Here is a 25,196-nt window from a genome sequence, read left to right on the forward strand (position 1 = left end):
TATTTATTTATTTGACAGAGAGAGTAAGCACAAGCAGAGGGAACAGCAGAGGGAGAGGGAGAAACAGGCTCTCCACTGAGCAGGGAGCCTGATGTGGGGCTTGATCCCAGGACCCTGGGATCACGACCAAAGCTGAAGGTAGCTGCTTAACTGACTGAGCCATCCAGGCACCCCTACATGCATACTTTATATGCTATCAGTTCTTATAAGTTTTAGTAAAAAAAAAATAAATAAATAAATAAATAAATAAATAAAAGGGCACGTGGATGAGATTAATGTAGTTCATCCCTTAATGAGACTTCTGCTTTCCTGTTCATTGCAAATGTCTCTATCCCCAGGTATACTAGATGGCAGGAGGTACTTGTACCTGTATGCAGGATTTACCCAGTCATGTTTTGGACTAATGTATCAATCAGGCTGCACTGTTACAAAATGGAATATTATAAAAAATTTAAATCATAAATTGTTGTTAAATATAAAGAATATGAAATATAGAATTAGTGAGTATAGATGTCCAAATGAACATAATTTCAAAAGAACATGGAATTTAGGTAGGCAGAAGTGATAGCACTGTGTATTCTATTTTAAAGAACTATAACTCTTATAACTTGCAAAAAACCAAGGCAAACTGTACCATGGACTGTCAGGGAAAATTTTGACTGCAAAACCACAGGAAGCATGATAGTTAGAAAAGAGGCCAAGAAACAAAAGTAAAATTCACAGGAATGGTATGATTTCTACACAAGAAGACAAGCTGAAGTCTCCAGAGCAATATGGAATTCTCTATGATTTTAGAGTGGGTGGCCAGAGCATGTTACATTCCTCAACAGATGAACCTATGCTTTCTACCTATAATAGTGAGGTGCTGCTCCCACTGGGATCACTCATTTTTCCCTCTTGTCTTGGAAAGTCTTCTTGGACTGGTCCTCTGTCTTTCCTCAGGCCTTTTAGTCAATAGGAAACAGATCCCTGGTTTCCTTGCGGTCTTGTGATTACTTGGAGCATCTGTGATTATTTCAACATCTTGTTCTCATTCAAAAGATTTGTCTTCCTAAAAACTCAGCTTCCCAATTTTTCTTGCAGCTGCAGTGGACAAAGTACCAAGTTCTGGCTGACAGAAGTCTGCTAAGGGGCTGAAGTCTTTGCTTCCCTATGGAGGGAAAGGATCCAGAGGATAGCCTGCTGGCACACACTTACCCTACCTCTTTCCTAAACTTAGATACAATACAATAGAATACAATACAATACAGGAGTAAAAGGGTCTTATTCTTGATGGCATCACTGAATAGGTAAACCAATGGTAATTATCACCTTCCCTCTGGAGTTTTTTCTAGGTAAGAAAAATAAATCCTTGGGATGCCTGGGTGGCTCAGCCTTTGGCCCAGGGTGTGATCCTGGAGTCCCAGGATCGAGTCCCACAGCGGGCTCCCTGCATGGAGCCTGCTTCTTTCTCTGCCTGTGTCTCTGCCTCTCTCTCTGTGTGTCTCTCATGAATAAATTTTTTAAATCTTAAAAAAAAAAAAAAAAAGAAATCCTTATATTATTTTAGCTACTACTAAATTTTCTGTTATTTTTCATCTAAGAGGGTTCTAACATACAATATGCACTAGTATTAAATCCTGGGAATCCAGCGACAAATCCATTTGGTTTCTGCCCTCAAGAAACTTACCATCAAGTGAAGAAGAATGAATGGCAAAGAAAAACTCCTGATACATGTGTGGCAGAGGTGAGTACATGGTACTATTAAAGCATAGAGGAGTGAATGATTGAAGTCTACTGGTAGTGGCCAGGGAAAGTTTCCTGGTGGAGGCAAAATCTGTGCTAGGTGTAGAGGAATGAGTGGCAATATTCCAAGGAGATAAGGACAAAAACCAGGGTATCTCAGGTGAGGGACTGACACAATTAAAGACAAAGAAATGTGAAAGCATATGCTATGCCCAGGAAATAAAAAGTAATTTGGAAAAAGATGCTAACTAAAGTAACTTTAAAAATGAGTTAGTCTTTATAACTAAAGGCAAGAAGAAGTGTAATAAGCACTGCATTCCAGTTGAAAAGGGATTAACAATTCTGAAACCACTATAAAAATATACCAGAACTGAACAATTAAGAAACAGATAGTAGATGGTTGGGAACTGAGTTTCTCACTCAGAGTGGAAGGTTACAAACAAATTAGGGGAGAATGTTGGAATGATCCACACGATAATAGATTAGAATCAGAATCATCAGTATGAACTAATGTTTAGCTTAATATAAATACAGATATTACATGTAGAAATATTTGTAGATATGAATATACACAAGTTGGTATACACACATATATTTCCTTACTCTGCTGAGAAGGCCTAGAAGCAATCACATCCCAGTAGCAGTAAGCACATCAAGCAACTAGATCTTGGTTTCTAATACCATTGTCTAACAAAAGGAACTAGGGCTCTTTGGAGAAACTAATGCTGCTAGGACTGAGGCAGGGAATATACAAGATGAACCTGTAGTATCCTTTAGTGCCAGAAAGTAAGGAAGTGCTCAAAAAGAAAATCAAACAAACAAAACCCAAACCCCACAATGACAGAGGTATGTCAAAGGGACACATAAGCTGATTGAAAGAGCTCCTCATGGCCAAAGCTGAAACATTTTGAGCAACAAAATAGTTTTGGCTCATAACCCCCCAAACAAAACAAATATCTGTATGTTCATGTGAATATAAATGATTGACTGAATAAATAATAAATGAAGGAAAGGAGACAAATCTCCCAAGCAGAAGAATTCCAAATAATTTATGTAGATACTCTACCCTAAAGGAGGTGGACCATAACTTCTCATTCCGTAAGTGTGGGCTACACACTACCTCAGTCAGGTGATCAAAGTTTTTTTTTTTTTAAAGATTTTATTTATTTATTCATGAGAGAGAGACACATACACACAGAGGCAGAGACCCAGGCAGAGAGAGAAGCCGGCTCCATGTAGGGAACCTGATGTGGGACTTGATCCCAGGACTCCAGGATCATGCCCTGAGCCAAAGGCAGACGCTCAACCGCTGAGCCACCCAGGCATCCCCAGGTGATCAAAGTTAATACCAACAGTGGATGTCATGTTGACAGCATGTATTCTCAGTATGATGTAATGAGAACAGCACTTTGCCTCTGTGTTCTTCTTCTTCCCCCAAGCCCATAACCTCAGTCTAATCATAAGAAAAACATCAGAGAAACCCCAATTTTGGAACATTCTATAAAATATAAAAAACTGTACTCCTCAAAACTGTCAAAGTCATCAAAAAGCAAGTTAATCTGAGAAACTGTCAGGGCAAAGAGGAACCAAAAGAAACATGACAACTAAATGCAATGAGGTTATTGGGGTGCCTGGGGTGGTGCAGTTGGTTGGGCATCCTTTGGCTCAGGCTGTGGTCTCAGGGTTCTGGGATGGAGCCTCCCAGTTAGGTTCCAGCTCCACATGGAATTCAGCTTGGGATTCCCTCTCCCTCTGCCCCACCCCCTGCTCATACTCTCTTTCTCTCTCAAGTAAATAAATAAATCTTTAAAATAAAAAAGTAGAATGTGGTGTCCTGAGATCTTGGAACAGAAAAGGGATATTTAGGTGAAAACTAAGGAAATCTGAGTAAGCCATGTGCTTTAGAAATGTATCAATATTGGCTCACTGATTGTTTTATATATATATATGTATATAAAAGTATGATATATATATATATATCATACTAATATAAGATGGTAGTAATATGAGAAACTCAGTATGGAGTGTATGGTAGCTATACTATTTCCACAATTTTTCTATAAGCTAAAACTGTTTTAAAGTTAAAAGTATATATAAAGGGGATCCCTGGGTGGCGTAGCGGTTTGGCGCCTGCCTTTGGCCCAGGGCGCGATCCTGGAGACCCTGGATCGAATCCCACGTCGGGCTCCCGGTGCATGGAGCCTGCTTCTCCCTCTGCCTGTGTCTCTGCCTCTCTCTCTCTCTCTCTGTATGACTATCATAAATAAATAAAAATTTAAAAAAAAGTATATATAAAAAATTAACTTTGTATGCTTATAGCCTATAATGTGAAGGGCAGGTAGGGGTGGGGAGGTATTTATAAGACTGGAAATATAGGCCAGAGACAGATAGCAAGGAATCTTTATAACAAATTAAGCAATTTGAATGTCTATTTTTCCTTCTTTCTTTTTTTTTTAAGATTGTATTTATTTATTTGAGAGAGAGAGAGAGACAGAGCGCACGCAAATGCACAAGTAAGCAGAGAGGCAGGCAGAGGGGGAGGGAGAGAAAGCCTGATGTGGGGCTTAATCCCAGGACCCCAGGATCATGACCTGAGCCAAAAGGCAGATACTTAATCGACTGAGCCACCCAGGTGCCCATTTTTTTTTTTTAAAGATTTATTTATTTACTTGAAAGAGAGAGAGAGCACTCAGGAGGGAAGGGCAGAGGGGAGGGACAGAGTGAGAGAGAGAGAGTCTCAAGCAGACTCCATGCTGAGCACAGAGCCTGAGGGATGAGTGGTGGGAGGCTCAATCCTATGACCCTGAGATCACAACCCCAGTCAAAACTAAGAGTTGGAGGCTCAACCGACTACATTACCCAGACACCCCTAGGCAAGTTCTATAGGCATTGACAACAACTGAAGAGTTTTAAACAGGTGAGCAACATGATCAGATTTGTATCTTATAAAAATTGTTATGATGGTTTTATACCACCAAACATGGAGTCCTATACCAGACCAGAGAAAATCAAAGCTCTGGGCCTGTGCATGTATAGCTTTTAAAATCTTCACATGTGATCCTGGTGCACATCAAGTATCGAGAACCACTCCTATACAGAACTGATTAAAGGAGAGCTCCATATAATAAGAATTTGTCAGACATCATGGGAGCCAGAGAAGACAATTTCATGAGAATTAAGGAAGGGGCCAAGTCAAGACACACTTTAGAGGCAGAATCAATAGATTCTTTTGAAATGACTAGATATGAAAGCAGGCTGAAGCCAAATATGCAGGCTGAAGCCAAACATGAAAGAAGATTTTTAGCTTGGGTAGCTGAGTAGAGGATGAGATTATTCAAGACAAAGTTCAGAAAAAATGTAGATAATGATGGGATGGTGGTAGGGAAGAGAAGATCATAAGTTCAGTTTGCAGGGCACCTGGGTGTTGCAGTTAGTTAAGCGTCCAACTCTTGGTTTCAGCTCAGGTCATGATCTCAGGGCTATAAGACAGAGTCCCACACCAAGCTCTGCACCTAGTACAGAGTCTGTTTCAGACTCTGCTCCTCCCTGCTGCATTCTCTCTCTCAAATAAATAAATCTTAAAAGAAAAAAAGTTCAGCTTGCACATGACAAATTTTAAGGATCTCACAATGTATTTAAATGGACATTGACAATAAGTAGTTGGCAATTTAGGTAATTGGTAGGTGCTAGAGATGTAGATTTGGGAGACAAGTCACTGGTTTACAGGTGGTAGACAGGAAGTCACAGGTGTTTTGATTCTGGCTGTGTCAGCAGAAGGCAGAGTTGAGGAATAAGCAGGTCAATGGGGTACAGAAGGTAGTGAACGTAGAGGACTATGATAGGCAATGGAAAGGAAAAGACAAATTGGATCACATCCTGAGGTGTTGCCTCATCAAATAATAATATTTGTTAAGATGCAAAGAATCTTGAGTATTTTTTTGTACAATAAGAGAAAACTCAATGTTGAAAAAAATAGATTGAAAATACTGGAAAGAGATGGACTGTTGACAAACAAGTTTTAAGAAATGGGAGGAAGAGAAGGGAAATAAGTACACCAAAAACGTGTTAACCATGTAAGGTGTCAAGAACAATCTCATTCTCTTGTGAGTGAGAACAGGTGAGTTTGTAATGGAAGGGAAGACTGTTCAGTGAGTCCTTTCCCAATGTTCTCTTTGTGCAAAGTAAGAGGCTGCAAGGTAGGGAACTTGAGAAAAGGAAGAGCAGAGGAAAAAAAAAAGAGAAAAGAAAACAATATTTGAATAAAGGAATGTTAACAGCTAATTGGCCCATCTGAAGTTGCAACTCAAATTAGCAATCACTTATTGGTTGCCTCCTGAGCACTCACTCCCCACTAACAGCTCATGGATTTGAGATCTTTGAGTTTGTAGAGATATGGAGACATGACCAGAACCAAAGATGGACTATTTAACCTATGCTAAACCAATCAGTACATTCCAAACCTATGGGCAGAGTGATTTAGAGGTACGTATGTGACTAATAAGCCTGTCCAACAGAGCATATCTTAAGTCTACTGCTAGAGATTTGGGGACAAAGATGGTTTCTTTGTACCTGCTATGCATGAAAGAGGAAGCATGAGGCCTTAAAGCTGCTGAAAGCTATTACCAGTTAGCTCCAGGCTGCCTGGATGATTTAAACAACAGAAATTTATTTTCTCACAGTATTGGAAGCTAAAAGTTCAAGATCAAGGATCAAAGTTGGTTTCTGGCGAGGCATCACTTGCTCACTTATAGACAGCTGTGTCCTCACATGACCTTCCCTCTTGCATGCCTGTGGAGTAAGATGTCTCTTTGGTGTCTCTTTTCTTATAAGGACACAGTTTTATTGGATTAGGGCCCTACCATTATGACCTCATTTAACTTCTATTACCTCCATAAAGGCCCTATCTCCAAATATGGTCACACCAGGGACTAGGGCTTCAACATATAAATTGGGGAGGGGTAAGGGTGGGTGCGGGGGTAGGGGGTGGGGGGTTGGGGGGTTGGGATACAGTTCAGTACATAACAAAAGCCATCTTAGAGACCTGAGTGGGCCTGGCCTCAGGATGATACAATTTTAGGATGAAATTAACTCTGAGGAAGGAAAACTTAAAGGATAAAAGGAAGTTACGTGCCATTGTTAATAGCTGGATTGAGGGGATCCCTGGGTGGCTCAGTGGTTTAGCACCTGCCTTTGGCCCAGGGCGCGATCCTGGAGTCCCAGGATCGAGTGCCGCATTGGGCTCCCGGCATGGAGCTTGCTTCTCCCTCTGCCTGTGTCTCTGCATCTCTCTCTCTGTCTATCATGAACAAATAAATAAATAAATCTTAAAAAAAAAAAATAGCTGGATTGAGTTTCATTTGAAGCCCATCCCACTTCTGGCTTTTTCAGTTTTTTTTTTTTTTTTTTTGGCTTTTTCAGTTATTAAGCCAATATATCCTGTCAATTATTTAAGCCAATCTGAGTTTTCTGTTATTTGCAACCAAAGCAACTGGATAGACCCGCTATATGATTTCCTTTTACCATCTGGCAGTCTGGGGCAATATATTTGTTTTTATCTATATTAGACCTGTCCAGGCTGGTAGTACAAAAAGTAGTGGTAATGTAAGGTGGCAGAATTGAGGGAAATACAACTGATGACCATGAAGCAAGCCCAAAATTACCAGAAATAAAAAATAAAGAGGACAGAGGAAAAGGGGGGATGAAAGTGGGGTGCAGCTGATGTACCTGATGTGGCTTAAGTCTGGGTTAAACAGAAATAAGGGGAAAAGAGAGGAGCACCTGGATGGCTCAGTCAGTGGAGCCTACAACTCTCGATATCAAGATTGTAAATTAGAGCACCATGTTGAGAGTAGAGATTACTTAAAAATAAAATCTTAGAAAAGAAAGAAAGAAGGGGATGAGAAGAGAGATAGAACATACTGGTGAGTAATTAGGCCTTCTGAATTTGCTAACCTATGTCACTTAGTAACAAAAACAGTAACACTGTAACAATGAGAAGGAAATCCTGCTTTGAATGAGAAGCTCTTAAGTGTGGCTAGAAAGAACCACAAGGTTATAAACACCTATGAAAGAGAAACACTTTAGCATGGACAAAAGCTAAAACATGGACTGCCATTCACCACCTCATTTTAACCTTCTTAAGGTCATGATAATAGATCTCCATCCCTTTGCTCTTCAGGAACAATCTCCCACTGGACACATCTATTAAAACAGGATTTGGGGCACCTGGCTGGCTCAGTCAGCAGACACTCAACTCTTGCTTGATCTCGGAGTTCTGAGCTTGAGCCCTGTATTGGGTGTAGAGATCACTTAAAAAACAAAACAAAAAACCCACACACACATTAAAAAAAAAAAATCAGGGTTTATCAAACTGAGGTCCTAAAACAATTTTTTTTAATTTTTATTTATTTATGATAGTCACACACACAGGGAGAGAGAGAGAGAGAGAGGCAGATACATAGGCAGAGGGAGAAGCAGACTCCATGCACCGGGAGCCCGACATGGGATTCGATCCAGGGCCTCCAGGATCGCGCCCTGGGCCAAAGGCAGGCGCCAAACCGCTGCGCCACCCAGGGATCCCCAAACAATTTTTTTTAAATCATGTTTTTATTATGATAATGATCTAAAAATAAAAAGGAGCAAATGTATCACCGCCACTTGATTTCAGTGTCTATGTTTGCATTTATGATCTTGTTGGCAACAAGCAGCACAGATATAGTATGCGAATGATGTGCCTGAGTACACAACACAGTAAAAGGTTCTGCAGCGTTTCCCATTGAGACAAGTGGTGAAGGAATTGAGAAGACATGCAGTACACAACAGTAAAGATGGGCTGAAGTCAAAAGGAAGCTGTGTGGTGAGGTCAGTACCTTGCTAATAATTAGAGCTGCAATTTAGTCACATCAGCAGTCACATTATGCTATTAATATGAATTTTATTGGCTTTGTGATGATATTTGTACTTATTTTGATTTTATAGTTGAATAAGAGCTCTGTGCCTGAGGAGCTTATACCTAGATTTGTGTAACAATATAAGTCAATTTAAGTCAACCCAGGGGTCTGAGATTTTCCCCTCCTTTCAATGGAGATTTATACATTTTTCAATATTGAGAAATACTATTATTAGGAGATTCTGTTCCAGAGAATTCTCCGCCTACTCCTCAAAATAGCTGAAATACCCCTAAAGTAGGGCAGAATCACCTCAAGCCTTCTTTTTAAGATTTTATTTATTCATGAAAGAGACAGAGAGAGAGGCAGAGACACAGGCAGAGGGAAAAGCAGGCTCCTTGAGGGGAACCTGACACAGGACTGGATCCCAGGACCCCTGGGATCACACCCTGATCTGAAGGCAGACGCTCAACCACTGAGACACCCAGGCATCCTGTACCTCAAGCCTTCTTGGAAAGCAATTTTAGGTGAAAAGGCAAAAGGTTTGGATTAAGTTGAATCCAGGTTCTGTGACTTACTACCACACAATCTCTGATATGATATTTAACTTCTGTTGGTCTTGATTTCCTCAAAATGTGGCTAATAGGATTATTTTGAGATTTAGGAAGGTCACAAAAGGTGACCTATGTAACATATATATGTAACATGGTGCTGGGTGCATGGTAAGTGCTCAGTAAATTTTAGCTGATATCACCATTGTTATCATTAGTCTGGTTCTTCTTACAACTTCCCCAGGGCTTCATGAACACCACAGCATCAAGCTTTCCACTGTGCTTCTTAATATAAACAGTCTTAAAGTAGTCCCAACTTCCCAAGAAGGTAAAAGACTAATTTACCAGTGAAATGGGGAAGCAGAGCATAAAGTGCTGATTGAGGCTATAATCAGCCTCAAGTTCAAGTCATGGTCCAACAATCTATTAGCATGACTTGTAGAAAAGTCACTTTGCCTGAACCTATTGGCTCATTTGTAAAATGGAGATAATTCTTAAGTTACAAAATTCTTGCACAGAACATTATAAGCTATGTAGTGCTTCACAAATGTAAAGTTAGATTATTATTCAGTGAATTCCAGAAACATTTCTAAATGGCACCTATTAAAGCTTGAAAAGGAAAAAAAATATATCACACAAAACATTCCCACCTCCCACTGTTGAGCAATCAGGTATTGAGATGGTGAATTAGAACAAGCCAAAATAAAAGGAACAGTCAAGCCTTTTATTTTACTGCAACAGTGCAAGCAAGAGGCAAAGAGAAGCACCAGCTCTCTAATGTTCCATTTTTCCCTGTGGAATGGCACTGGGTGAGGATCATGTAGATGCAGCACTGAAAGGGGAACCTGTCTCCTGCCTTTTTATGGATCCATGGGCAAGAGGGAGTCGGAGTTAGGGGAAGAAGAGCTAGGGAGCTAAAGTGGACCAAGTATCTCAGCAGCAGTCCTTATTATTGTGCACGACTGCCCAGGGGAGCTTTGACTGCAATCCCTCCAGGAAACTGCAATGCACTGGCTGTGGAAATGGTAGCTTCTTCCTATGAGGCCTTCCAGGAAAAGTCTTATAATTGCCTATGGTCAGGCCTGAAACATCACACATAGCATTCTGATCTGAAGCCAGGCTTCTCACCCAAAGAAATAAAGAATACATTCTTTAACCAAACATATAATAACCTTATTCCAAGAAATTATACAAACTAAAAAAATCAATACATTTAAGATTGATTTTCGAAAGCCAATGAATAATAATGTCACGGCAAGTTACTTACAAATAATTGAGAATATTATATTCCTTTTTTTAAAAAGACTTTATTTTTAAGTAATCCCTACACCTAACATGGGCTTGGATTCACAGCCCTGAGATCAAGAGTTGCATGCTCTACTGACTGAGCCATCCAGGCATCACAAGGGAATATCACATTCTTAACCTCCAAGGATCACACCATGTAGAGAAACCTTAGTAATCTCCAACCTATAGAAGGTCTTATTTCTAATATAATCTGTAAGTCAGTTGTTAAGAGCTCAGAAACACATTTTCTATGGAAATATTTTAAATGGTGATTAAGATACAGGCTAGCCCACACATGTTTTTTAATCCATAATGTAGATGAAAAGAAATTTGTTTGTTTATTTTAGATGTTCTTAGAAAACTGGCAAATTCCATTTTCCCAACAGTTGAAACACTGCCAATCCATACTGCCTGGGGCGACTTGAATCTTATTTAATGCAAAAACAGTATGATTAAATGATGATTCTTTTAGAACAATAACAACAACAAAAAACACATAAAACCTGCCAGCCATTTCTTTGCCACCTGGTAACATAAGGTGCGTCTATAAAGTGATGCTGTTTAACTAAAAAGTAGGCTTGTGGACCAAAATAAGTGTTGACCTTCCAAGTAAGTCACTTTGAGAAATTACTATGTATTCCAATAATATACATCTTTGAAATTCCATTTTCAGATAATGTCCTCATAGCAGGCTTATTCTTTTTTAATTTTTATTTTTTTAAATTTAAACTCAATTAGCCAACATATAGTACATCATTAGTTTCAGATATAGAGTTCAGTTATTCATCAGTTGCATGTAATACCCAGTGTTCAACACATCATGTGCCCTCCTTAATGCCTATCACCCAGTTACTCCATCTCTCCACCCTCCTCCCTTCCAGCAAACCTCAGTTTCTTTCCCATAATTATGAGTCTTTCATGGTTTGTCTCCCTCTCTGATTTCTTCCCATTACATTTTCCTTCCCTTCCCCTATGATCCTCTGTGGTGTTTCTGATATTCCTCATATGAGTGAAACCATATAATAATTGTCTTTCTCTGATTGGGGCTTATTGATTCTTTTTCATATCCTCAGTGATGGCCCATTCTTTGCTTTAGGATAATATTCCTTTTTTTTTCTTTTTCTTTTTTGCATAAGCTATTGCTCTTTTTGCCATAAATGTATGAACTCCCATCATAACCAGCTTGGAAAGATCATATTCATTGAGATATAGCTTCTGGTATGTTCTGTTTCCTTAAACAGTCTGAAACAGTCATACCTCATAAATCAAGTTCACACAGTACATACTGTACTACCACAAATGATAGTATCCTTTGTGATTATTCTTTTTTAAGAAGCCAAAACTATCTGGAAATATGTGCTGAATTTTTTTTAAGTTTTTTTTTTTTAATATAGATAGCAAAAGTAGAAAATGTACAGGGGAAAAGATTCTTCTTATGATTACAACAAAAATAACACGATATGCCTAGGAATAAACTTAGCCAGAAATATACAGGACGGATACAAAGAAAGCTATACAACTCTACAGAGGGGCATGGAAGATAATCTTAATAAATAGGAAGACAGTACATGAGTTCCTGAAGCTAAAGATTCAATATTGTAAAAATGCAAATTCTTAACAAAATCATCCATAAAATTAAAGAAATCCCACTCATAATTCCAAAAATATTTTTGAAGAACTTGAACAAATAAAAGTTCATCTGGAAGAATAAACATGCAAGAAGTGCCAGGAAAATACTGGAAAGGAAATAGTGATGCTACTTGTGGTGGGGTTGGGTTAAGGGGGGTAGGGAAGTGCTTATCCTTCCAGACATTATAGTTCATTATAAAGCAAGTATCTTAACCATGCCTACAACAATGCCAGCATATACAGTCAAAGTAGTGGAACAGGATGGATAGTCCAGAAACTAGTCAAAATGTATGTAAGAATTCCATTTGTAATAGAGCTAGTATTTCAAATCAGTGGATTAAGCTGGACTATTTAAAAAACTGTATTAAGAAAATGGGTTATCAGGGAGGCTGGCTGGTTCAGTAAGAGGAGCACGTGACTCCAGATCTTGGGGTTGTGGGTTTGAGCTCCCCATTACATGTGGAACTTAATGAGAGAGAGAGAGAGAGAGAGAGAGAAAGAAAGGAAAGAAAAAAAAAGAAAAGAAGAGAAAAGAAAAGAAAAAAGAAAAAAGAAAGAAAGGAAGAGTGGAGGGAGGGAAGGAGGAAGGGAGGAAGGAAGGGGCACTTGGCTGGCTCAGTTGGTGAAGCATGTGACTCTTGATCTCAGGGTTGTAGGTTTGGGACTCAATGTTGGGCATAGATTATGTAAAAAAATAAAATATAAAAAAAAGAAAACAAAAAAGGGCTATTAGAAGGAATAAAGTTATATGCCTATGTTACATCTAACACCAAAATAAATTCCAGATAAGTTAAAGTTTTTAATGTAAAAATACTCCTGAATAAGCCTAAAAAGCATAGGTGAATACTTACTAAAAAGTGGGGTAAAGACCCTTTTGAACATGATACAAAAACTATGAAGAAAAAAGGAAAGAAAAAGACTAATAGATTGCTTATTAAAATGTATGGGAAGATATGCTACAAAAGACCCTGGTAGAGATACCTGCAAAACACTACAATGTATTACTACTGATATATAAAGGAATGCTCAAAAAATACTAAGGAATGCTTAGGAAATACTTAGAAAAGACCTCAGTATAAAATGTGTCAATGCCATCAACAAATATTCACAGAAGAAATGCAAATGGCCACCAAACACTTAAAAATATTCATCACACTAATAAGAAATGTCTTTTAGGGACACTTTCAACTGCAAGTAACAGAAGATCCTATCCAAACTGGCTTAAATAATAAGAGAATATTATCTCTCCTAACTGGAAGTCCAGAGGTTGAGTAAGTTCTAGGCATGGTTTGTTTGTTTGTTTCTTTTTTTTTAAGATTTTGTTTATTTATTTATGAGAGACACAGAGAGAGGCAGAGACACAGGCAGAGGGAGAAGCAGGTTCTCTGCAGGGAGTCTAAAGTGGGACTCAATCCCAGCACCAGGATCATGACCTGAGCCAAAGGCAGATGCTCAATCACTGAGCCACCCACATGCCCCGTAGGTATAGTTTCTTCTTTAGTTCTGTGACGTTACTAAGAACCTGGGTTCCTGCCATTTCTCCACCCTGCTCTTCACAACATCACCTTCATTCTAAGGCTGGTTCCCTATGACAGTTATAAAATGGTCGCAGCAGTATCAGCTACCACGACTAACATGGCAACATCCAGAGGAAGAAAAGGACCATTTCTTTCTTACGTCTCTTTTTAGGGATGGGGAAATTTTCTCACAAGCTCCTCAACAGGTTTGCTCTCAGATCTCACTGGCCAGAACTGGAAGGTCACAGATTATTCCTACATCAGTCTCTGGTAAGAGAATGGGTTCCCATGATTACCTTAGACTAGAGGTTCTCAGTATGTGGCCCAGGGATCCCTTGGGGCCCAAAACACTTTAAGGGGTTCTGCAAAAGGTTAGAATGATTTTCATAATAGTATCAACATACTATTATTAGACTTTTTTACAGAGGTGGCAGTTGCATGGATGGTACACAGGCAATGGTGGATAAAACTGCTGGCATCTTCATCTGAATCAAGGCAGTCACACCAAACTGTACTGTAGGTAGTACCTATTTTCTTCACCAACCATGCAATGAAAGAAAGAGGAGGGAAAAAGCCACTTAAGCATATCCTTGATGAAGCAATAAAAATTGTTTTCATGGAACACCATTTCAACTTTAGCATTTTCTCAAAAACAAAGTAAACCTGACAGGTAAACAACTGATGCCATTTGTTGCCATTAATAAAATTCAAGCTTTTAAGCAAAAAATTAGAATTCTAGAAAACCTGTGCCTACCACTGTGAGCTTAACAGCTTTCAGACACTTAAGTACTATTCCAATGAGAATAAGGTATTTTTGATATGGTATAATGAAATGTGTCAACATTTGGAAGATCTGCACAGCTCAGTGAACCAATATTTTCCAGATGACACACATGATATCACAAAATCATGCCTGGGTAAAAGATCTATTCATAGTGCAAGACAACCAACAGATTTTAATGTAACAGTATGAAAAGTTCACTGACACGGTTTTATATATTAAATTGCAGTTAACTCATAAGAAACTACCATGTACTGGAATTTGGTGTAGTATCCAAAAATATTCACATTCATCCTAAGAGACTATTAAAGTACTTCTCCTCTAACTACCTACATTTCTACATGAGATCAGATTTTCTGCATATACATAAATCAAAACAACATATAATAACATACTCAATTCAGAAGTAAACATAAGAATCCAGTCAAAAAGGTAAGAGGATTAAGAGGTGCAAACTTCCAGTCATAAAATAAGTCACATAGGCAAAAAGTACAGCATAAGAAATATAGTCAATAATATTGTAATAACATTGCATGGTGAAAGATGGTAACTACACTTATCACAGTAGGTACTGAGTAATGTGCAGAATTGTTAATCAATACATTGTACATCTGAAACTAATATAGCATTGTATTTTAAGTATATTTTATTTTTTAAAGATTTTATTTATTTGATTGAGAGAAAGTGTGAGCATGAGTGGGGGGCAAAGGGGGCGGGAGAAGCAGACTCCCCACAGATCAGGGACTCACTCCCCCCTTATTCCCTGACATGGAGCTCAATCCCAGGACCCCAGGATCATGACCTGAACTGAAGGCAGATGCTTAACTGACTAAGCCACCCAGGCGCCCTGTTAAGTATACTTAAAAAAAAAAAAAAAAAAAGATTTCAGTCATCTTCTCTTAAGCCAAATATTAAGGAGATTTGCAAAAATGTAAAACTATGCTGCTCTTCTCATTAATTTTTTTCTTTTGGAAAATATTTTTAATAAAAATGATATTCATGCTAATATGCGATGGATTATTATTCTTAAATGACAATAAATATTTTTATTTTTTCTTAGTTTTAATTTCTAATTCCATAAATATTGATAACTATGATCCCTATAAACAAAAGCTCTTGGGGGTACAATTTTTCAGTGTCAAGGAGTCCTGAAACCAAAAAGTTGGAAAACCACTACCTTAATTTTCTGGGATGACATGGAGAATGGAAAGTCCACTAATTCTTTTTAAAAAGAGTATGATAGCTTACTTAAGTATTTGACTTATCATTTTGGCAAAGTGAAATGATGTACAAAAATAAGCATCTGTACACATTGTCAGGGGAGATGGCACTGAGAGAGCTTTCCTGAGGAAAATTTGGCAATACCTATGAAAATTCTTTTCTTTACGTGGGAGAGGGGCAAGTGGGAGAGGGGCAAATGGGAGAGGGGCAGAGCCCATGTGGGGCTTGATCTCACAACCATGAAATCATGACCTGAGCTGAAATCAATAGTTGTATCCTTAACTGGCTGAGCCACCCAGGCGCCCCATACCTATGAAAATTCTTAAAGAATAAATTTGATGGAAAATTCAATTTCTAGAAATATATCCTAAGAATATAATCAGAAGGATATAAGGATTTGTTACAGCATTGTTATACATTATCTTGAAAAACTCCAAACCATCTAAATATTCATCTTAGAAAACTGACTAAATTCCATATAAGGGAAAATTATGTAGCTACTTTAAAATGTTGATTAAAAACCTAAATTTATTGATATGGAAATAAGTTAATTATTAAGTGGGGAAAAATCAGGTACAGAATAGTATCTATAGTAAGATCTGGGATCCCTGGGTGGCGCAGCGGTTTAGCGCCTGCCTTTGGCCCAGGGCACGATCCTGGAGACCCGGGATCGAGTCCCGCATCGGGCTCCCGGTGCATGGAGCCTGCTTCTCCCTCTACCTGTGTCTCTTCCTCTCTCTCTCTCTGTGACTATCATACATAAATAAATAAAAAAATTAAAAAAAATAGTAAGATCTCATTTTAAAAAAATTAATATGTAAAAAAATTAATATGTATAACAACAAATATACATATGCATAAAAAAAGTCTGGAAGAATTTAGTTTTCTCTGATTAAAAGGCTCAAGGAGACCCTTCTATTTTTTTCTTACTATGTCTCAAAATGTTTTTTTTTTTTGCTTTATAAGTAAACTCAAATAATTTTTATACTCAGGAGACATAAAAATATTTTTACAATCACTAGTTATATAAAGTCTATACAATATCTACAAGTAGAAAGTCCACACTTGGAAAGGAAGGAAAGAAAAGATGGTATGGACAATAGTGATAGTAACACTCGAAAAGTGTCAATATTTTTTTCTAGTGGTCACTCATTAACATGGAGGAAAAGATGCCAGGGAATCTGCGAGAGCTTGGTAAGCGAACCCAGACAGGGTTCTGTGGCCAGTTGGATCCAGGACCAAATACCCTAGGGCCAAAAAAGTTCAGAGAAAGACAGTTTTAAAATACTCCTACTTAGCCTGGGTGGCTAAATAGGTTAAGTATCTGCCTTTGGCTCAGGTCATGATCCCAGCCTGCTTCTCCCTCTCCCTCTGCCTGCTGTTCCCCCTGCTTGTGCTCTCTCTCCCTCTGCAAAATAAATAAATAACATAAAAAAAAAAAAAAAAAACGACAACTCCACATAAGGCTGACAACTACAGATGCTCAGAAGGTGGGGGCAAAGAACCATGAAAGGGAAAAAAATTACTGGAAAAGGCAAAAAGTAGCAAGAATACCATATTCCAGTTACCTACAAACTTCCTATTCAGCAACTATGGCAGGTACTTGCAACATTGTTGTCTGTCATGGCTGCTCTCTCTTTCCGTTGGTAATTGTGTTTTTGGTGTGCCAGAACCTTTTCATTTATCGTGCCTGTTAATTATCAGACAGCAAACATAGATGATACCAGTCAGGTCTGCCCAGCCTAGCCTCTGAGGCCAGCTCCAGGGAAAGCTCGTGCACCCTCTGCTGGTCAGCTCCACTCCAGGACAAGAGGGTCTCTGTCCTAAGGAGACCACAAACTAGAGGGATACACTTGTGTTCTCTATATACCTAATGTCAAGTGAAGAGTTTGGAAACCATTTTCTCAAACTGCCATCTAAAGGAAACCATTCCAGATTAAAACAATGCCTTCCTTTGTTAAACAAAAGAAAAACATCATAAAAACTAAAGTGCTGGGCAGCCCGGGTGGCTCAGCGCTTTAGCGGCCTGACCCTGGAGATCCAGGATTGAGTCCTGCATCGGGCTCCCTGCATGGAGCCTGCTTCTCCCTCTGCCTGTGTGTCTCTGCCTCTCTCTCTCTCTCTCTCTCTCTCTGTCTCTTGTGTATAAATAAATAAATAAAATCTTAAAAAAGAAAAAAACTAAAGTGCTGTGAGAAGATATACCACCAAAGACATGTTAAATTCAAATGATTTCATCTTATTACATAATTAAGTAAAGGTGTGCAACATCTAATCTGACTATAAACTTTCATTAGAGTTTTAGTGTGGTCAAAAACCTGAGAAATACTATAACAGTAATATTTGTACACGTTTTATGAGTTCCAAAAAGCTCGCACCTTCATTTTCACACCTAATCCTTAACAACGTCCTGTAAGAAGGGAGGAAGGCAGGACAAGCATTTTAGTTATCACCATTTTACAGATGTGGGACATGAGGCTCAAGGACGTTACATGAGTTGCCCTGTTCACACAGCTACAAGACCCCATACCATGTAGGATTCCTGACTCCGAATTCTATATTCTACTCACTCAGTACACCCAAGCTGCTGATGTTTAAGGAGTTTTGTATAGAGTTAGTATGCATTTCAGGCATAGAAGTAAAAGGCATAAAACATGTTTTTATATAATACATTCCATTTTGTTTCAATTGTCACAAAAATTTTAGATGCTGATGCCTAAATCTGAGGGATTTGTACTGTAGGCAGTACTTTGTCCTAAAAAAACATCAGTTTAACAAGGCCAGTGGACATTTTAATATATCTACTGAAAACCAAATAAAATTAACTTCAGAATTTCTATATGTGGCATATAAGTACCCATAAAAAGTAAATCCTGCTAGGCTTTGTAACTTCGACATTCACTCGGTCAATACTATTTATACAACATAAAACTGGGGGTGGCAATCAAGTTCTGGCCCTGCTTTCTCTTGAATCTTCACAATCTTAATAATTTCTCCCTTATGAAAAAAGTATTATAGATACTGCACTGTTGGAGTGCCAAGCTAAAAATCAGTATGCTGAAGAAAAAAAGAAAGATTGAATAAAATTCAGCTATAAACATAACAATCCCCAAAACTAAAGATCAAAACAAAATAGTAATGATAGAATTAGACATTTATATAGCATTTGTTATGTGCCAGGCATTACTCTAAGTGCTTTACATATAACTCATTTAGTCCTCCCAAGAACCCATTTAGCAGATAAGCAAATGAGGCACAGAGAAGTTAAAGTAATTCCAGTTATTTAGTGTATCCAAGTTGCCATAGTTAGTTATGTTGTGAGGCTGGGATCTGAACCCAGGTAGGCTGGTAACTGAGTTCATCTTAACCACTAAAGCTATGCTGCCTCTATATAGTGGTGTCTACCATATTCCTATTGCATTTTTAAAGCAAACTTTTAATTTTAGAACAGTTTTAAATTTACAGAAGAGTTGCAGATGGTACAGAGCACTCCCATATTCTAATATAGTTTCTTCTTTCTTTTTTTTTTTTTTTTTTAAGAGAGAGAGAAAGCATATGTACATACAAGTTGGGGGCGGGGAGAGGGAGAGGGAGAATCTTAAGCAGGCTCCACACCCAGCACCCAGCCCATCTCGGGGCTTGAGCTCACCACCCTGAGCTCACGACCAGGCACTTCTCTAACATAGTTTCTAACATATTATTAAAATCTCACATTAGCATGGTAATTTGTTACAATTAATAAGCCAATACTACTGCATTATTATAAACCTATAACAATTTATCCAAATTCCCTTCATTTTCATTTGAAGTGTTTTTCTCTCATAGAATTCCATCCAGGGCACCACATTATGTTTAGTGATTAGGTCTCCTTAGGCTCCTCTTTGGCTCTAATAGTTTCTCAGAGTTTCTTTGTTTTTGAAGACCTTGATGATTTTGAGCAATACTGATCGGGTATCCTATAGAATGCCCCTCAATAAATATTTATGAGATATTTTTCTCATGATTAGATTGGAGTTTGGAATTTAGAGGGAAAAAAACCCCACAGAAGTGCCATTCTCAACACATCATACCAAGGGTATCCATGATACGAACATGACTTATCATGGGTTCATGTTAACCTTGATCACCTGGATGAAGTGGTGACTGAAGTTTCTCCACTGTGGAGTTATCCACCCCCACCCAGGTAGGGTGTATTCTTTAGAAGGAAGTCACTGTGTGCAGCCCACACTTAGGGAGTAGGAAGTTATGCTCCACCTCTTTAAGGGCAGAGTATACACATAAATTATTTGAAATTATTTTGCATAGGAGATTTGTCTCTTCTTCCCCATTTATTCTATCATTTGTTTCTATCAGTATGGACTCATATTTGTTTTAAACTGTGGATTAGAACCCAATACTACTTTATTGCTCAAACTCTTCCTGTTTTGGCCATTAAGAGCTCTTTCTTCTACCATTTCTTTCTATATTTAGCTCCTATATCCTTCTGACATACTCTCGTCATTGTGTTTTTGTTTTTGAGCGCTTCCTTACTTTCTGGTACTTCAAGATATTGCAGGCTCGTGTTGCATATTCCTTGACCTGGTCCCAGAATTAGCTATTTCTTTAAAGAGTGTTTGTTCCTTTTATTGGGAATAGATGAGGTACTTGGTGTGCTCCTTGCTACTAGATTGCTTGTAGGCCCTGTCAACTAACAAAGGAAGGACATTTATGTGGGTATATTAAACTTGTATAAACATGTCTTTATAAATGTTTCTATATGTATCCATCAATACCTATAGCAAGCTAAAGTTCATACTTTATCAACTAGAGTACAGTGCTTATGTACAGTTCCTATTGCCTCTAGTTTTAGTCTTATTTTCAAAGTTACTTACGTTAGTATCTTTTCCTTGGCCCCTTTCAGTGAGGTTACTGCATACATTTGTAATACAGTGAGATTCTTTTATCAGTCTGCCCTCCATCCTGAACTCTATTTCCCCTTATATATTTTTAAAATTTGCCCATGTCAAGATTTAATCTTTGTGTTGTAGAGCTCTATGGATTTTAACAAATGCACGGTGTCATGTATCCACCATTCCAAAATCATGAAATAGATTCATTGTCCCCCAAAAATCCTCTGTGCTATCAAATCAACCCTCTCCCTCCCCTAAACTCCCTTTTGGTTACATTTCCCTAACAGAGAATGTACTCAACATCACTGCTTCTCCTCATTTTCCCTTACAACAAGATGTTCACATTTATAAACTCACGTAATTCTCACTTCAATCCTGAGTATTTCCTCTCACCAGATGATTGAATGAAACTCAGAGAGAATAAGTAGCTTGGTTAAAATCTCACTAACTGGTGGTGTTGGCACTACAACTTGTGTCTTTTGACTCCTGGTATGATGCTCTTTCTACTACACAACAGTGCTTCCTTGTTTCCAGCTGGTAGGGGGATGGTTATTCATAGAGATAAGAAGAAGAGAAAACAGAAATGGTGGTAGTGATCATATCTTACATTAATGGAAGCTTTTACATTAAAAATATTGAAATGGAAAAAAATAAAAATAAAAATATTGAAATGGAATTCTAGTTCTGGTAATTTGAACTGATCACCCCAAAAACCTTTCTGTTGTAAAATACTCCCAAAGGCAGAATAAATACATTTAAAAAAAAACCATATATATATATATATATATATATATATATAGTTAAAAATACATCACTGAGACAACAAGAAAAAAAATCCTCGGAGACCAAAAGCTAGCAAAGGTCCAGAAAGCTGAGTGAGAACTAAAGTGACCAGCTGCCCAAATCCCACAATGTATAAAAAAATATATATATCACAAAAACTTATTGAAATAAACTCAACCTAGTTTTAACGTTAGAAAATATATTTAAGTAATTGACTACATTATCAGATTTTTTAAAAATTATACTATTACCTTAGCAGATTCAGAGAAAGTAGCTGATGAAATTTAACACCCATTCATGATTAAAAATCAAATATACAAGACTTTTAGCACATATGGAATGGAAGAGAATTTCATTAATTTGATAAAAAGTAGTCACCAAAAACTTACAATGTTATCCTAATAGTGAAATATTAGAAGTATTCTGTTTATAGATATGAATAAAACAATAATGTCCACTATCACTGGTTTTATTCAACACTGCATTTGAGGTCCTGGCCAGCATAGTGAGAAAAGAAAGTATAATAAATGGTAACATTTGAGAAAGAAGCAACCATGTCATGGTTTCCTGAGGACACGATTATTTACATAGAAAAATCCTCTAAGCCTTACGAATGACTTTTTTTTTTTAAACAAATGAAAATTATTACTACTAAAGATAAAGTTTGGCAAGGTTGCTAAATAAAAGACCAATATACAAAAAGAAAATTTGCATTTTTATGTACTAGCAAAAATATAGTTAGAAAATCTAATTTAAAAATTTACCATTTATAACACTGACCAAAAATGTAATATATTTAGGAAGTTTGAAATATGCAAATCCTTCAAGAAAAAAATTATAGAATTTCATTGAAAGACACTACAGATCTAAATAAATGGAGAGACATATGGTCTTCATAAGTAGGATAATTTGATATGGTAAAGATGTTAGTTCTCTTCAAGTTGATATACAGATTTAATGCTATACCAATCAAAATTCCAATAAGGTTTTTTATGGAACTGAAGCTGATTTAAAAAGGTATTTGAAAATGCAAATGGCAAAAAAGAATTAAGATACTCCTGAGAAAAAGGAATGAGGTGGAGGAGTGGACCTACCAGCTCTTAAGCCTTACTATGAAAGTGTCAAGTATTAGCCCAGGAATAGAAATAGAACAAAAGAATAGAATACAGGGCCTAGAAACAGACCTGTGAATGTAAACTTGGTATACAATAGAGTTAGCACTGCAGATCAGTGAGGAAATGAGGGTCCTTCAAAAAATTGGTTCTGGGACAAATGGTTATTCATGTAGAAAAAAAATTAGGGATAATAAATGGGTGTTTAAGCTGCTAAATTTGTGGTTAAGTTATTAGACAGCAATAGAAAAGAAATACACTCTTTAACATGTATAGCAGGAGACAAGTTTAAGGATGTCTATAGCAATATTTTTGTATTCTTAGAAAGAATAAAAAACTTGAAAGGAAGAAAAACCCAGCCAATAGAAAATGGATAAACTGTAGTAAATTCATACAATGAAATACCATATGGCAGTAAAAATAAATGAAATGAACCACAGGTACTTTGTCAAGTGTAATATTGACCAAAAAAATAGGCAAGTTGTAGAAGAGTGTGTATATATACATATATATAGTATAATTCAATTTATATGATGTTCAATAACACTCAAAGCCCAACAATATTTTACTTTAAAGAGAAAAGAGGCATCTGGGGACCAGGAGAGGCACAGAGGAGATGTCAAAAGTTGTAGGTAATGTTCTGGATTTTTTTTTTTAATAAGTTGATGATAAATATATGAGTATTCATTTTATAATTATTTATATATTATGCTACATTATCTATAAGCGGTTTTTAAATAAATAAAATAATTTAAAAATAAGAATAATTTATAAATTTTACTATCAACCTTTAAACCTGTATCTTTCTGGATATTTATTTATATTTATATTTATATTTATTTATTTATTTATTTTTAAAAGATTTTATTTATTTATTCATGAGAGACACAGAGAGAGAGGCAGAGACACAGGCAGAGGGAGAAGCAGGCTCCATGCAGGGAGCCCGATGTGGGACTCGATCCTGGGACTCCAGGATCACGCCCTGGGCTGAAGGCAGGTGCTAAACCACTGAGCCACCCAGGGATCCCCTCTTTCTGGATTTTATATATGCATGAATGTACTTCATGTTCAAATAAATATGAAAATATACAGAGAAAAGGAAACATAAGGACTAAACTTGGGGTCAAAAGCCTCGATAATTTAAAAATAAATTTCCAAAAGTGATTCTCACCTAAACTACACCAATTACTTGTTAACTGGTCTATTTCATTCCTATAGAGAATATCCTTTCACTAGTGATTTTTCCATCGCATTACCATGGTCCCACATGCTATGATTCCTGACCCTTCTGGGACCTGATTTTATATCCCTCTTTCCACATATCCTAACCACAGAACAGATCTTAACATTCCTTAGCATTAATGTCTAAAAAGCTGACATGTACATTTAAATAAAATATAGGTGTTGTTTCATAGCATAAGTAGTTCCTTGTTTATCATTTGTTCTGGGGAGTTTTGGGATGCTTATTTGTGGTTCTTATATTAAGTCTTATCAACTCTATTTCCAAAATATATCCTGAATCTGTTCACTCCTTTCCATTTCTCCTGCTACCATTCCAGTCCAAACACTATCATTGCTTACCTGAACCAACTGAATAATCACCTGTCTCCTTGTTTCCATTCTTGTCTCCCCACAGTACATTCTCCACACTATAGACATAAATATTTTATTACAACACAAATTAGATCATGTCACTCTCCTTCTTCAAGTCCTCCTTTGGCTTCCTATGACAACAGAAAAAAATCCAAAATTCCTTCTAGCCTATCTCTTTAAGTTCATCTCCCTCATGCACATTAAAGAGCCACACTGGCCTGACAGTTTTAGAAAAAACCAAGGTTGTTACTGCCTTATGGACTCAGCATTCAAGCATCTTTCTGCCTGGAGTACTCTAACCTCAGTTCTTTGCAGACTGACTCACCATCATCATTCAGAGCTCAGTACAAAAAGTCCAATCTCCAAGAGGCTTTCCCTGACCACTCTGGCTAAAGCAGAGCTTCCAACCATTCTCTATCAAGCACATCACCTTGTTTTATCTTCTTTACAGTCCTTATCACTATCTGAATCTTATTTTTAAAATCTATTTATTGTCTATCTTCCTCCACATGTAGGAACCTTGTCTATCCCATCTACTATTATACCCAATGCCAAAATAGTTCCTAGTGTGACGTACATGAAAATAATTACATGATCTTGTGGTTTTGGGTTCAAATTTGTCTCTGAACAAATGTTCAATTTAATAACCTGAATGCTTTATTTAGTTATACTATGTTTCTTTAAACAAAGTATATGAACAAAAAGCGTTTTATTAACTCCTGAATTCACAGCTCTTCTTATCTTTAAAATACCATGGAAGGGGGGCCTGGTAAGCTCAGTGAGTACAGCATATAACTCTTGATCTTGGGGTCATGGGTTCAAGCCCCATGTTGGAAGTACAGATAACTTAAAAAAATAAATTTAAAAAATATTTTAAAAATTCCATGTAAAGATGATTAAGTAATCTGTAAACACATAGGCACAGACTGAAAAAAGAAAAAAAAAACACCAAAAAACAATGTTTTATGTCCCAAATTGAGAAGTTATTTTCAAATCCTGAGCTAGGGATATCTGAGCATGGCATTTTACCTTCAACAAATGGAGAAGACATCTACTTTATGGGTAGAGCTATTGGGGATTAAAGTTTTTATTTTTTAAGATTTTTATTTATTCATGAGACACAGAAGAGAGAGAGGCAGAGACATAGGCAGAGAGAGAGGCAGGCTCCATACAGGAAGCCTGATGTGGGACTTGATCCCGGGACTCCAGGATCATGCTCTG

At 37.4% G+C, this 25,196-nt stretch overlaps 1 protein-coding gene across 10 annotated transcripts in view; it reads right to left on the bottom strand.

The window, feature by feature from the left end:
- METTL8 (methyltransferase 8, methylcytidine) overlaps positions 1-25,196 on the bottom strand; it is an 87,983-nt gene that overhangs the window by 59,541 nt on the left and 3,246 nt on the right. Inside the window, exon 1 of one of the 10 annotated variants that reach the window (XM_041722926.1) lies at positions 17,167-17,208. The exons of the other annotated variants lie outside the window; for them this stretch is intronic. The gene's annotated coding sequence lies outside the window, so the exon portion shown is untranslated. Of the gene's footprint in view, positions 1-17,166; positions 17,209-25,196 lie in introns of those variants that run through there. 10 annotated transcript variants of the gene reach the window in all.

Source organism: Vulpes lagopus, chromosome 11 (genome assembly GCF_018345385.1).
Source record: "Vulpes lagopus strain Blue_001 chromosome 11, ASM1834538v1, whole genome shotgun sequence".
Classification (NCBI taxonomy): Eukaryota; Metazoa; Chordata; class Mammalia; order Carnivora; family Canidae; genus Vulpes; species Vulpes lagopus.